Here is a 12,832-nt window from a genome sequence, read left to right on the forward strand (position 1 = left end):
CCACCAATGTCGTCAACTTTCCTCGCTTTAGACAATCTCGCATTCTATGATCTCCATTACAACTGAAGCATCCTCTTTTAAATCGGTCTGTCACAAAAGTTTCTTTTGCTTCTTTGGCAACAGTTTCACCATCTTTCTGATTGAACACCTTTTTCTTAAACTTCTCATATTTCACAAACTATGCCTTCTCCTTGTCCTTGCCTTGCCCACATGTTTCTTTGTTTTAGAACTCAGTGCACCGATTGATTTAAAGTCAACCAATCGATCGACAGTAGCAATGGCGGAAGGCAAATCCTTGACCCCCTCCCCGGCGTCTCAATTCTGCTTGGGCCCAAGGTTGCATTCCAACCAAGAAATTAGACAATTTGTCCTCCTCCGACATGTCATGAACATCTAACATTAAGGAACTGAAATTCCTTCACATACTCCCTCGTGAATCTAGTATGTTTCGGTAGGACTATAAAGCGCTAGGAGGAGGGGTTGAATAGCGCTTGTCGCTTTTTCATGTTTTCAAAAAACACGAGAATGCACAGCGGAAAAAAGAAAGAAAGAAAATCAAACGCTAACACAAGTTCGTTTTACTTGGTTCGGAGCTTTCGACGACTCATTCTCCAAGATCTGGACTCGTTGAGTACTTTCATTTGATAATCACTATGAGTTCAAATAAGTTTACAAAATTTAAGTACAAGAGTAATTAACTAATGATACCGATAATAGGAAGAATAATTGCTTGAGCATGTTGGTTGTCGGAGCAGCTTTTCGATGTCCTAGGAGTTTCTCAGAGTAGCACGTGAGTATGAAAGTCAGAGCGAATAATATTCTGAATCTTCTGGTTGAAGTCCTTTTTAAAGGTCTTTTCTAGGCGCCTAGACCACCCCCGGGCACCTCTAATGGGGACTAGGACTTCGCTGACTTATCCACCTCTGAGAGCTTAGATCGACCAATCAGAGTCTATCACCTCAACTGGTCGTCTGCGCAGTTCGGTTCCTTCCCAGGCGCCTGGACTAACTATGGACGACCGAACCTCCGTGTGCCCAGACTATATTCGGGTATATGGGTGTAAATGATCCGAGCCGAGCTCGAGCTTGAATCAGCTCGAGCTCGGGTCGGCTCGAGCTCGAGAAAACTAAAGAGTCTCGACTCGAGCTTGAGCGAGTTTTTAAATCTAAGTTCGATCTCGGCTCAGCCATTTAATTATGGGCTCGAGCTCGACTCAAGCTCGGCTCGAAACAGTGAATTTAAACGAAAAAACAAGCTGCGTAGGTTGGGGTTTGAACCTTCAACCTCTATTTACCTAATGAAATATGCTAACCACAAACACCTCCTTAATTTATTATTTAATTGTAAAGTATAAATTATTTTAAATATTAAAATATTGAGTTAGCCTGGCTCGAACATGCTCGATGAGCCATCGAGCCAGTATTAAATGGGCTCGAGCTCAGCTCGAATATTAAATGAGCCGGCTCGAGCTCGAGTCGAGCTCGGTCAACTCCGAGCTTTAACCGAGCTGCTCGTGAGCAATTCGCGAGCGGCTCGACTCATTTGCACCCCTATTCAGGTACATGGACCTCTTTTTTTAGCTTTTTGATTTCCTGCATCACAAGATTAACACAACAAGCAATAACATGAAAAGAAAAGTAGTAATATATTTGATAGTCTCGAGACTGTTCGATACTAACTTTGAGTTTCGTTGAAACCCTAGGTTGGATCAACGCTTACTGTTCCCTCAATTGGGAACACATCTTCATTGGATCTCTCCTCCAGTTGCTTACCTTTACTTACCATTTGTGGATTTAGTTGACCTTGATCTCTTGATCTACCAGGTCTTCCTACCAGATGTTCCATCTGGACTTCAGTCAATTGTTCGGTCCTATCTGACCGGATTAGGCTTCCTGCTAACTGTATAATTCTCTATGATTTAGCTGGACTTCCTGCCAATCATCTGGTCCTTTCCTCACTCGTTGAACTTTAACCTAGTGTCTAGTCTATATCAAGTCTTTCAGTCATACATACTCAGTAAAGTCATTAGATTACACAAAATCTAATTTTAACTATTCGTCATTCATCAAAATCACAATTCAATTATTAGTGGCGACTGCAGTAACTATTTTAACTTTTGAAGGGCATCCCGTGCAAACAACGAAGGATTGCAAGAAAGGAACTGATCCTTCAATTCCTTTTTCAGTGCATCCCAAGTGCTAATCTTCTCTCTGTTGGCACTAGTATCATTTGATAGGCGAGCCCGCCACCATAGTTTGGCATCATCGCACAGATACATGCTCGCAATGGACACCTTTTTTGCATCAGGAACTTTGGCAGTATGAAACAAGTCTCCACATCCCATAAGAAAATTTTGAGTTCCTTGGCACTATAGGTTCCTGAGAATGCCTTCGGTTCAAGGACTATGAATTTTGACGAAGAAGAAGAGGCATTCACAGTCAACCCAGTTCCGACCGCCTTCTTCAACAAATTCATCTCAAGCTCGAATCCTACGACCTTGGATTCAAAATCTTCCCCCAAAGAAGTTGTCCACCTTTCCACGAACTCCGATAGTTCTACAACAGAACCAACATTACTTTTAACAGAACACAAAGCGACCGTAGGCCATAGTCAACCCAGCCCCGGGGCAGTAATTAATTATCTTGTTCATCAAATAGCATAAAGGGACCGTAGGCTGTAGATATCAAAGCCAGAAAATACACCCAAACTGTCTAAAAAAATGCAACTACTACAATCCCCTACTGGACACAGATTTATTCCCGCTGTTCAGCAATTCATAGATTCTTCCCCATGAGTTATCAAAAAGAACTAAGTTTCCGACTACAGACACATGTTTTGTAATTATCACTAGGAAGTAGGAATGGAGTTTGCATACATCTTGGTAAAAGAAAGAAAAGCAAACAGACAAGGAAAAGGCTGACACTTTGAAACAAGTTTGATTGGAAGAACCATCTTTAAATTTTGGGGAAATAACTTCAAAGGCAATTCATTGGAAGGGGAGCCTTGGCGTAACGGTAAAATTATTATCATGTGACCAAAAAGTCACGGGTTTGAATTCTAGAAATAACCTCTTGCAAAAAACAAGATAAGACTACGTATAATGAATCCTTTTTCGGAATCTCACATAACGAGAACTTCGTACACCGAGCTATCCTTTTTAACTTCAAAGGCAGTGCATTCAGAGATCTTGGTCCGCCGGCAACAGATGATGAGTAGCAGATGGAGTAGTGTATTGTCTCACGTAATAGTGCGCGTGCAGAAATTTAAAAGCAGCTGTCAAATTTCAAAAGCATGCATCAACTTATAGATAATTAAAATTTTCGTAATTCCAGATACTATAATATCCCAACCGAAACTAGGATGAGAACCATACTTTAGAGTAATATGAATATGTCCACTGTATGAATCTCCTTTCAGTATTTGTTTTTGAAAATATCACCACGAACGCACAATTCTTGGTAAGGTTGTTTCCGTTATATCCTTCTGGAGTTAGAAGTTCCATATCATATAATTATATAATTATTAAGAAATAATTATTATTAGTAAATATTTATTTATTTTTACTTATTAGAGAATAATTATTATTAAGAAATATTTATTTATTTTATAATATTTTATATATTTTCCTATTTTATGTGTTTTTCTATTTTTCATTTTGTAATGGTATTTATATACCACATATTATCATTAATAAAGTATATAAATTCCATCGTCAATACGGTATCAGAGCGCTAAGTTTAATAGCAATTTTTTTTTTCTTTTCTCCACAATATCCAGCAGCCGCCTTCTACAATGGTTGCCACTGATGACATCGCTCGTCGGCTATCTCTCACAAATACTCCTGATTCAACTTCCGCCCTTATGGTTATCAAAATCAACATCTCATGCAAACTCGCTCCAAAAATGTCATCTACAAACTCAATCCAAAGTATCTTCTTCATACTAACCTTCCACAACCCTGTGAACCTTCCTCTGTCACGCAGTCACTCAAAGATTCGAATTGGGTACAGGTCATGCACGAAGAGTATGATGCTCTTCTCCATAATCAGACTTGGACTCTTGTCCTGCCTTCGCAAGACCAAAATCTTGTGGGTAATAGGTGGGTGTTTCGCATTAAGTGTAATTCTGATTGCTCAATTGATCGGTATAAGTCTCGCCTTGTTGCCAAGGGTTTTCATCAGCGTCCTGGTGTTGACTTTCATTATACATTCAGCCATGTTATTAATCCAGTAATAATGTGCATTGTTCTTAGTCTGGCTGTAAATCGGGGATGATGTCTTCATCAACTTGATGTCAACAATGTGTTTCTTAATGGTCGCCTTGAAGAGGAGGTTTATATGGTGCAACCTTCGGGTAAGCGCAGTGCTGAGTTTCCGGATCATGTGTGTCATTTGCATAAGGCGCTTTATGGCCTGAAGCAGGCTCCGCGTGCTTAGTATTTGGAGCTTCGTGCTTTCTTGGTCTCTCTTGCTTTGTCGCATCTCGGGTTGACACCTCCTTATTTGTTTATTTTCAGGATGGTGCTTTTATCTATTTCTTTGTATATGTTGATGATCTAATCATTACAGGGAGTGATGTTTTTTCTGTTGATATCATAATATGTAAACTTCATGCAAAATTTACGATTAAGGATCTTGGGGCTCTTTCCCTCTTCTGTGGTGTTGAGGTTCGTCCAACGTCAAATGGTCTTCTCTTGTCTCAGCAAAAGTATGTCATTGATCTTCTCTCCAAACACCACATCTTGACTCCAAACCAATCTCCACTCCTATTGCTGCGGGCTCTCGTCTTATTTTACATGATGAGTCTTTGTTGTTTTGATATGACTAAGTTTCGACAAGTGGTTGGGAGCTTACAACATCTCCGTATGACTCGTCCTGATATTTCCTTTGCGGTCAATAAACTCTCACAGTTTATGCATGCTCCTTCAGAGACGCATTGGTGGCGCTGTGAAGTGTCTACTTCGATATCTCAATAGTACTAGGGATCTTGGCATTCGTCTTCTTGTGGATACACCTCTTACTCTTCATGGTTTCTTCGATGCGGACTGGGCAGGAGATCCAGATGATCGGTGTTCTATAGGTGCATTTATTATTTTCCTGGGTGTTAATCCGATTTCCTAAAAATCTACCAAATAGCGTACAGTTGCGCGCCCTTTGACTGAGGTTGAATATCGCGTCATTACCTCTTCGGCATCTGAGATCCAATGGATTAAATCACTTTTGACATACCCGATTCTGCCGATTACCACGCCTGTTGTGCTCTTCACTGATAATTTGGGTGTCACTCATAGTTGTCAAAAGCGCAAAGTGCAAAAAAGCGCTCAAGGGTCTTGGGGCTTAAAGCGCGAAGCGCGAAGCGCAAGGCGAAGCGCGGGCTTTATGGAAGAAAACATAATAAACAAAAGGACTATTATATCTATTAAAAAACTTTCAAAATGTTTTTGAAAATCCAAATAGCCATAAACAAAATATTCTTTGATGAAGTTGTAGATTATTGAAAATTAAGTCTTTGAAAATATGATACATGAAATATCAAATATCAAAATAATCATTTTTTCATCTTCATTGTCCAAATCTATGTCATCAGCTCCATCGCTCGATTTGTATCCATCAGTATTTTCTTCTTCAGTTTCATCATCAAGATTAATTTCTTCTTCATTTACAAGACTAGTTTGAGTTGAAGACTGTTTTCTTTTTGCTAATGCAGATGAGGATGCCCTTTTGAAGAAGATACATTTCGAGATCGAAAGCCATATGCACTTTCACCAACCCCAGATGCTCGTGCTACATCACTCCAACGTAAATCTTCACCTTCAAAGACAAAATCATTATCATTGTCTTTATCACTATCATCCAATTTTCCCAACAACCATTCATTACTATCATCTATCTCTGATAAAGTAATAGGATCCATCTTATTTCGCATGTCATATCTTCTCCTCAAAGCTCTATTGTACTTGATAGATATCAAATCATTCAATCGTTGTTGAGACAACCTATTTCTTTTCTTAAATGTATCTACAAAAAAAAAATTTAAAAAGTAAAAGGTTAAATTCATAATATAAATTTTAATATGTATTAAAAAAAATCCAACTTACATGTTCAAAAACACTTCAATTGCGTTCACAGCCTGAAGAAGAGCATGTGAGGTTTAAAATCTTCATTGCAAATGTTTTTAATTCAGGCGTTGATGCACCATAAGAAGACCACCAATCAGCTTGAAAAACAAAAACATATAAATTATAAGATTAACTTTATTACCATCCAATATTGATATTACACAATATATTATTTATAAATTTACCTGATGATTTTAAAGTTCTTTGTCGGATAGCCATTGGCAAACCAAAAAGTCTTGCTTTCTTGTATTTTTCCAATTGTTTCGTGATCTTATATTGCAAATCCTCACCTCTCACTAATCTAGATATGCACTTGTGCAAACCCTCCATCACTTTTGTATTATTTTCTATATCAGGATTTGAGTAAAAATACTCTGGACTCAAGAAATATTCGGCTACGTGCAAAGGTCGATGGAGTTGAATGTTCCATCTTTTGTCAATGAATTCAAAAATGCTACGATATTTTTCTTCATTATTGTTAAATGACGCAGCGATAGCTTCTTTGGCCCTGTCCATTGACTCATAAATATAACCCATAGGAGACCTTTTTTCACTGTCTACCAGCCATAATACTTTCACCAACGGGCCACCAACCTTTAATGCAAAAACCATATTTTTTCAAAAAGAAGGCATTAATATCACTTTTGCTCCACGTTTTCCTACAGTCTCCTTAGAAAATCGACTATTTGCCCACTTTTCAGATATAAACATCTTTCTCAGATTTACTTGTTGTATATGAAACCGCTTTAAAGTCAAAAAAGCGATTGGGAAACATGTCTTTGCGGTTCTTACCATGTCTCTCTGTCCAGTAAAAACTCTCATCATGCTCAATACTTGTGGTCCGTTGTACATATAACCATTAACCATCAACTCTCATTCATGCAATTTTCTGAGATGAGGAATTTTGAATATATCCTCGAGCAACAAATCTAAATAATGAGTTGCACAGAGAGTCCAGTACAAGTGTGGAAATAAGTTTTCCAAAAGATGACATGAAAAAACAAATAAATTTAGTAAAAAAATATTAAAAATAAAATTCAATTATAATTGAAAGTAACAAAAATTTAAAATATTACCTGCACTGACATTGTAGCTTGCATTATCTGTTACAATCTGAACCACATTTTTTTCTCCAATGCGATAAACAAATTTAGAAAGTAAGTCAAACATCTTGTCCGCTGTGTGAGAATAGCCAGAAGCATTAACTGATTCGACAAATACACTTCCTTTGGGACCATTCATCAAAAAATTTATAAGAGTCCTACTCTTTTTATCGGTCCATCCATCTGCCATGATTGTGCACCCAAACTTAGCATGATCTTCTTCATGGGATTTGAGAAGCGAGTTCGTATTTGGCAACTCCGTCTTCAAATACTTAACCCTCACTTCATGATATGATGGAGGTTTCATCCCCGATCCAAATTGTCCAATAGCTTCCATACAAGGCTCAAAAGAATCATATTTAACAACATTGAAGGGAATTCTAGGATCATACATCCATCTTGCAAATTTCTCAACTGCAATATCTCTTAACTTCTTTTTATTTTCATCAAATTGTCCTTTATTTTTTTCACGTCTTTGTTTGACAATTTCATCGATATCTTTCATAAATTAAAGGTTAATAGGTCCAGTTTGTTTACACTTTTTACCTTAGACCGTAGGATGGTTGCTTGAATCGGATATTGGTCGTTTCCCTTTCACTTTCGTTTGATGATCTTCTTCTTCATGTTCTTCCAAATCTTCTAAATTATCAACATCATCAGAATGAGAAATTTCATCCTTTTGATTCTTCGAATTACTCTTTTTTTGCATGAACCCTCTAATTTCTTCTTTAAAATACTCGGGGCATTTCGGACAAGTTTTTACATTTCTATTGCCCCAACTAAATGTAGCTTATGTCGATAAATTCCACCATTTGTTATTTTACCATAGAAAATACAACATACAACATTTGGATTTTTAGAATCAGAACATGTTGCATAATTTCAAGTTGATGGAGTTGTTGTATTTGACATGGTTAAAAATCAATACTACTAAAAATGAAATCAATAATAATCAATCAATAAATAAAATAAAAAAATAGGAAAAAAATTAATTATAGAATATATATCAGATTGATATGAATTAAAAAAATTTATTAGATTTTTAAATTTAAAATTTATTTTTTATATATTTAAATTTTAAATCTAATTAATACAATTTATCAAATTTTTTTACTTTAAATATATTTTTTATGTATTTAAATTTTAAATCTGATTTACTGATTTATTTGAATTAATAATCCTTTTTATTTTAAATAAATTTTGTATATATTTAAATCTGATTTATATAAATTAATTATATTTTTATATTTAAATATATTTTTTATATATTTAAATCTAATTAGTAAAATCTATCAAATTTTTATATTTTAATTTTAAAACTGATTTACTAATTTATTTAAATTAATATTTTTGTTTAATTTTTAAATATTTTTTTTAATATATTTAAATCTGATTTATATAAATTAATTAGTTTTTTATATTTTAAATATATTTTTTTAAAAAAAATTAAATCTGATTTATATTAATTAATAAACTTTATTGATTTTTATATTTTGAAGGGGAGCCTTGGTGCAACAGTAAAATTGTTGCCATGTGACCAAAAGGTCACGGGTTCGAATCCTGGAAACTGTCTCTTGCAAAAAACCCGGGACCTCGCATGGCGGGAGTTTCGTGCACCGGGCTATTTTTTTTTAATTAGATTTCTATATTTTAAATATATTTTTTAACTAATAAAAATTATTGGATTTTTTTAATATAAATATAATTTTATATATTTTATTGGGATAATTTAATTAGACTTTATAAAACCTATTCGAAATACCTCATTTAAGTGAGGAGTTCTTTAATTTAATTAAATGCTTAAAAAAATGTTGCTGATACACGGCTCACGCGCGTATCAGTTAAAAGTACATGAATTAAAATGGTCGGTTGTGCTAATAGTTACTTGAATTCTATAGCCGTGGCAGTGACACATATCATCATTAGTGAAGGCAGTTATGTATGACAGTTACTTGAATTCTGTAGCCGTTGTTGTAAATCATGAGTGGTACAAGGCATGGACATTTAGAAGTGATGAGCCTTCTTGTGTGTAAGCCATTTGTAGATTTTTCCTTCTATTGTAAATTATCGCGTTAGTGCAAGGTTGGGCAGTGTAGCCCGTTAATCGTGTGTTGCTTTTGTTTCTGCCTAGGCATGCTTGGCTCTTGCTAGTTATATTCCTTGAAAACATAATCAAGCACAAGACATCAAAAATTGGCTTGGCGTTCGAGTGTACTTGCATAAGCGTGGGACATCTGCAATAATCCCTAGCGTTGCATAACCCTGTGACAGCTGATATCAGAGACAAGTTGTGGTTGTTGTCGTTGACGTTGCAGACATACATTCATGGCAAAAGATTCTAGCAATTCGTTTTCAAGTAACAATGTGGGTGTGTGATCGTATTCTGGAACTTGAAATGAGATTGCGACGTGTGGAAGGATTACCCGGTGCTCCCTCGGGTGCCCAACAGAATCGCTGTGGCAACAAGTTGAGGGCTTGTTGTGTTCTGTTGAAAGCAATGTTGGTTTTGTTGCAAAATTAACAGAATTTGTGGAAAGGTGGACAACTTCTTTGGGGGAAGATTTCAAATCCAAGGTGGGAAGATTCGAGCTTTAGATGAATTTGTTGAAGAAGGCGGTCGGGGTTGGGGTCGACTATGAATGCCTCTTCTTCTTCATCAAAATTCAAAGTCCTTGAACCGAAGGTGTTGGGGTTCAATCAAAGTCCCACATTGGAAAGATTTGATAAAGATCATGGGGTTAAAAGGATGCATGATATCTCCATTGGTATGAAGCATTTTGGGGAGAACCCAAGAGGAAAGTCATGAGGGTCTAAGCCCAAAGTGGACAATATCATGCTATTGTGGAGATATGTGGACATCCTTTGGGCCTAACAAATGGAATGGAGATATCATGCATCCTTTTAACCCCATGATCTTTATCAAATCTTTCCAATGTGGGACTTTGATTGAACCCCAACAATCCTCCCCTCAAACGAAGGACCACAATTACTCTCCTGGTCCGGGCCTTCCCGAGAGCATCTGCTCATCCTGACCTGCTCTGGGACCTCCCCGCAAGCATCCGCACCTGGTCATCTTAACCTATTCCGGGCCTCCCCGCGAGCATTCGGTCACCTTGACCTGCTTCGAGCCTCACTGCGAGCATCCGGTCACCCTGACCTACTCGCCTCCCCGTGAGCATCTGGTCATCCTGACCTGCTCCAAGCCTCCCCGCAATCATCTAGTCATCCTGACCTGCTACGAGCCTCTCCGCGAGTATCCGGTCACCCTGACCTGCTTCGGGACCTTTCTCACAAGCATCCGGTCATCCTGATCTGTTCCGGGCTTCCCCACGAGCAGCTTGATCCATTCAATCTTGACCTGCTTCGGGCCTCCCTGTGAACATCCGGTCACACTGACATACTCGTCTCCTTGCAAGTATCCGATCACAATAGCATGATATTGTGGAGATATGTGGGCATTCTTTGAGCCTAACAAATGGTATCAGAGCCATGGTCCGGACCAAATGTCATGTGGGGTGGCCTTGAACGAAGTTGAGGGTGGGCTCGGAGCAGGTCAGGATGACTGGATGATTGCGGGGAGGCTTGGAGCAGGTCAGGATGACCAGATGCTCGCGGGGAGGCGAGTAGGTCAGGGTGACCGAATGCTCGCAGTGAGACCTGAAGCAGGTCAAGGTGACCGAATGCTCGCGAGGAGGCCCAGACTTTGGGCATAACAGAAGGCATTCTCAAGAACCCGTAGTGCCAAGGAACTCAAAAATTTCTTGTGGGATATGGAGACTTATTTTATGCTACTAAAGTTCCTGATGCAAAAAAGGTGCCCATTGATAACCCACAATCGTGTTGCAAGAAAATGGTATCAAATATCTCGTAGAATCTACCCTTAACTAGCATAGTGAAAGGTAATCCAAGGCCATCTCCCAAAGACCTTGCAAAAGTGTTATAACTCTTAAATCGAATCCTTATACATGATTCTATGGGGTTTCCATTTAGTTAAGGAAATTGAACCAAAAGCAGCATTAATCGGCAAACAAAACCAAATGAAAAAGAATAACAGGAACTCAAATCTAGATGAGCAGTGATTGGATCCACTCAATAATAAACTTACAAAACAAATTCAAATCTATACTCAAAGATTCAACAAGCACTTAGTAAAAAAGAAAGGAAGAAGCATATCTAAGAATTCAGACAATGTAGATCTCAAAATTAAACGGCTACATTAAATTAAAGAAAGTAAAAACGTTGCTGATACAGGGCTCACGCACGTAGATCTCAAAGGAAAAAATATATTAAATAAAAGAGTCCTCTTATACTATTAGCCAGGATCTTGATATGAATTAAAATGGCCGGTTGTGCAAACAGTTTAAAGTAAATAAATAAGAACTAGAATGCCATCTTGTTATGCCGATGTTGTTGTCATATATCCAAAAAGTTCACCTTTACATTGCTAGATTAATTGTAGTAGAACAGAATCTGTAACACGATCCTCTTATGTCCCTTTTATTAGTCCATGCAAAATTTGCACGAAACCTTACTAATTATTTCCAATCACTAGTAGCATATATATAAATCGTTCTGCAAAAAGGAAAGTAAATACCTCATTTTAGTCCCTAAGGAACACGGACTCTCCAGTAGCTACCGCGAAGACAAGGATGCCTCGAGAGCCGCTAGGTTGTCTCATTGATCCCGCCGGTAGCAAATGAAATAACGGAACCCAATGAACTCGCAGGACTGGCACTGGAAGAGAGGCGGCGGCGGATGACGAGCCAAGCGAATCAGGGAATTACACCGAAAGGTGTCTTCGTCAGAGAAAGGGAAGACTACCATCTTCAAGGCAGGTAATGGGTAGAGTTGCAGAGTCAAGCTATGCGCGGCTAGGGAAAAGAAGAAGAAACCCTAACTTTGTAGTTTTTTTTAAGAAGCAAAAATCACGCAGCTTGCTTTCCCGATTTCGTAGAGTGGCAGTGAGAGCGTCTTTGTTTCTTCGAGATGTGAGACTCTTCGTTTCTCGCGGCCATCAAGCCATAGCTAAGTAGACGTCTGCAAAGTGATTCGAGATGTTAACGATAGCTTGACTTTAGTCCCACATTGAAAGTTTTCTCCACGTAGAATGAGAAAAAGAAGATAAAAGAAAGTGATGTGCACCACAACAACTCATACCTTTCTCGGCCTTTTGGCTAAGATCAAGTGTAGTATCTGTTCTTATCAGTTTAATATCTGATACGTGGACCATTGGTTCACTATGATATTAAATTAATTTTTGATTGGTCCCATAACAATAGCTTGCTATTGGGGTTCTTATGTGTCGCCTATATGTTGCACTATTGTATAGGCCAGGCGCACCCTACCAAGTCGGTTTAAATATTAAATTTTGTTATTTAAATCAATAGTGAACTTTTGGCTAGGTTTTTTATTATGTTTTGTTATCATAATATTTAATTAATAATTTAGTTTTTTAAATATGTTTTGTTATCATAATATTTAATTAATAATTTAGTTTTTTAAATATGTTTTGTTATCATAATATTTAATTAATAATTTAGTTTTTTAAATAATTAACTTTAGCAAAATTTAAAATAAATTTATGATAATAAATTTATTTTAAATTTTGCTA

The 12,832-nt window shown here is 37.3% G+C and overlaps 1 non-coding gene across 1 annotated transcript; it reads left to right on the forward strand.

Annotated features, from left to right (window-relative positions):
- The first annotated feature begins 12,374 nt into the window (after positions 1-12,374).
- LOC122018159 lies at positions 12,375-12,566 on the forward strand. The gene has a single exon (XR_006121623.1). It is a non-coding gene; the product is annotated as a U2 spliceosomal RNA (small nuclear RNA).
- The last annotated feature ends 266 nt before the right edge of the window (positions 12,567-12,832 follow it).

This window comes from Zingiber officinale, chromosome 8B, assembly GCF_018446385.1.
Source record: "Zingiber officinale cultivar Zhangliang chromosome 8B, Zo_v1.1, whole genome shotgun sequence".
Classification (NCBI taxonomy): Eukaryota; Viridiplantae; Streptophyta; class Magnoliopsida; order Zingiberales; family Zingiberaceae; genus Zingiber; species Zingiber officinale.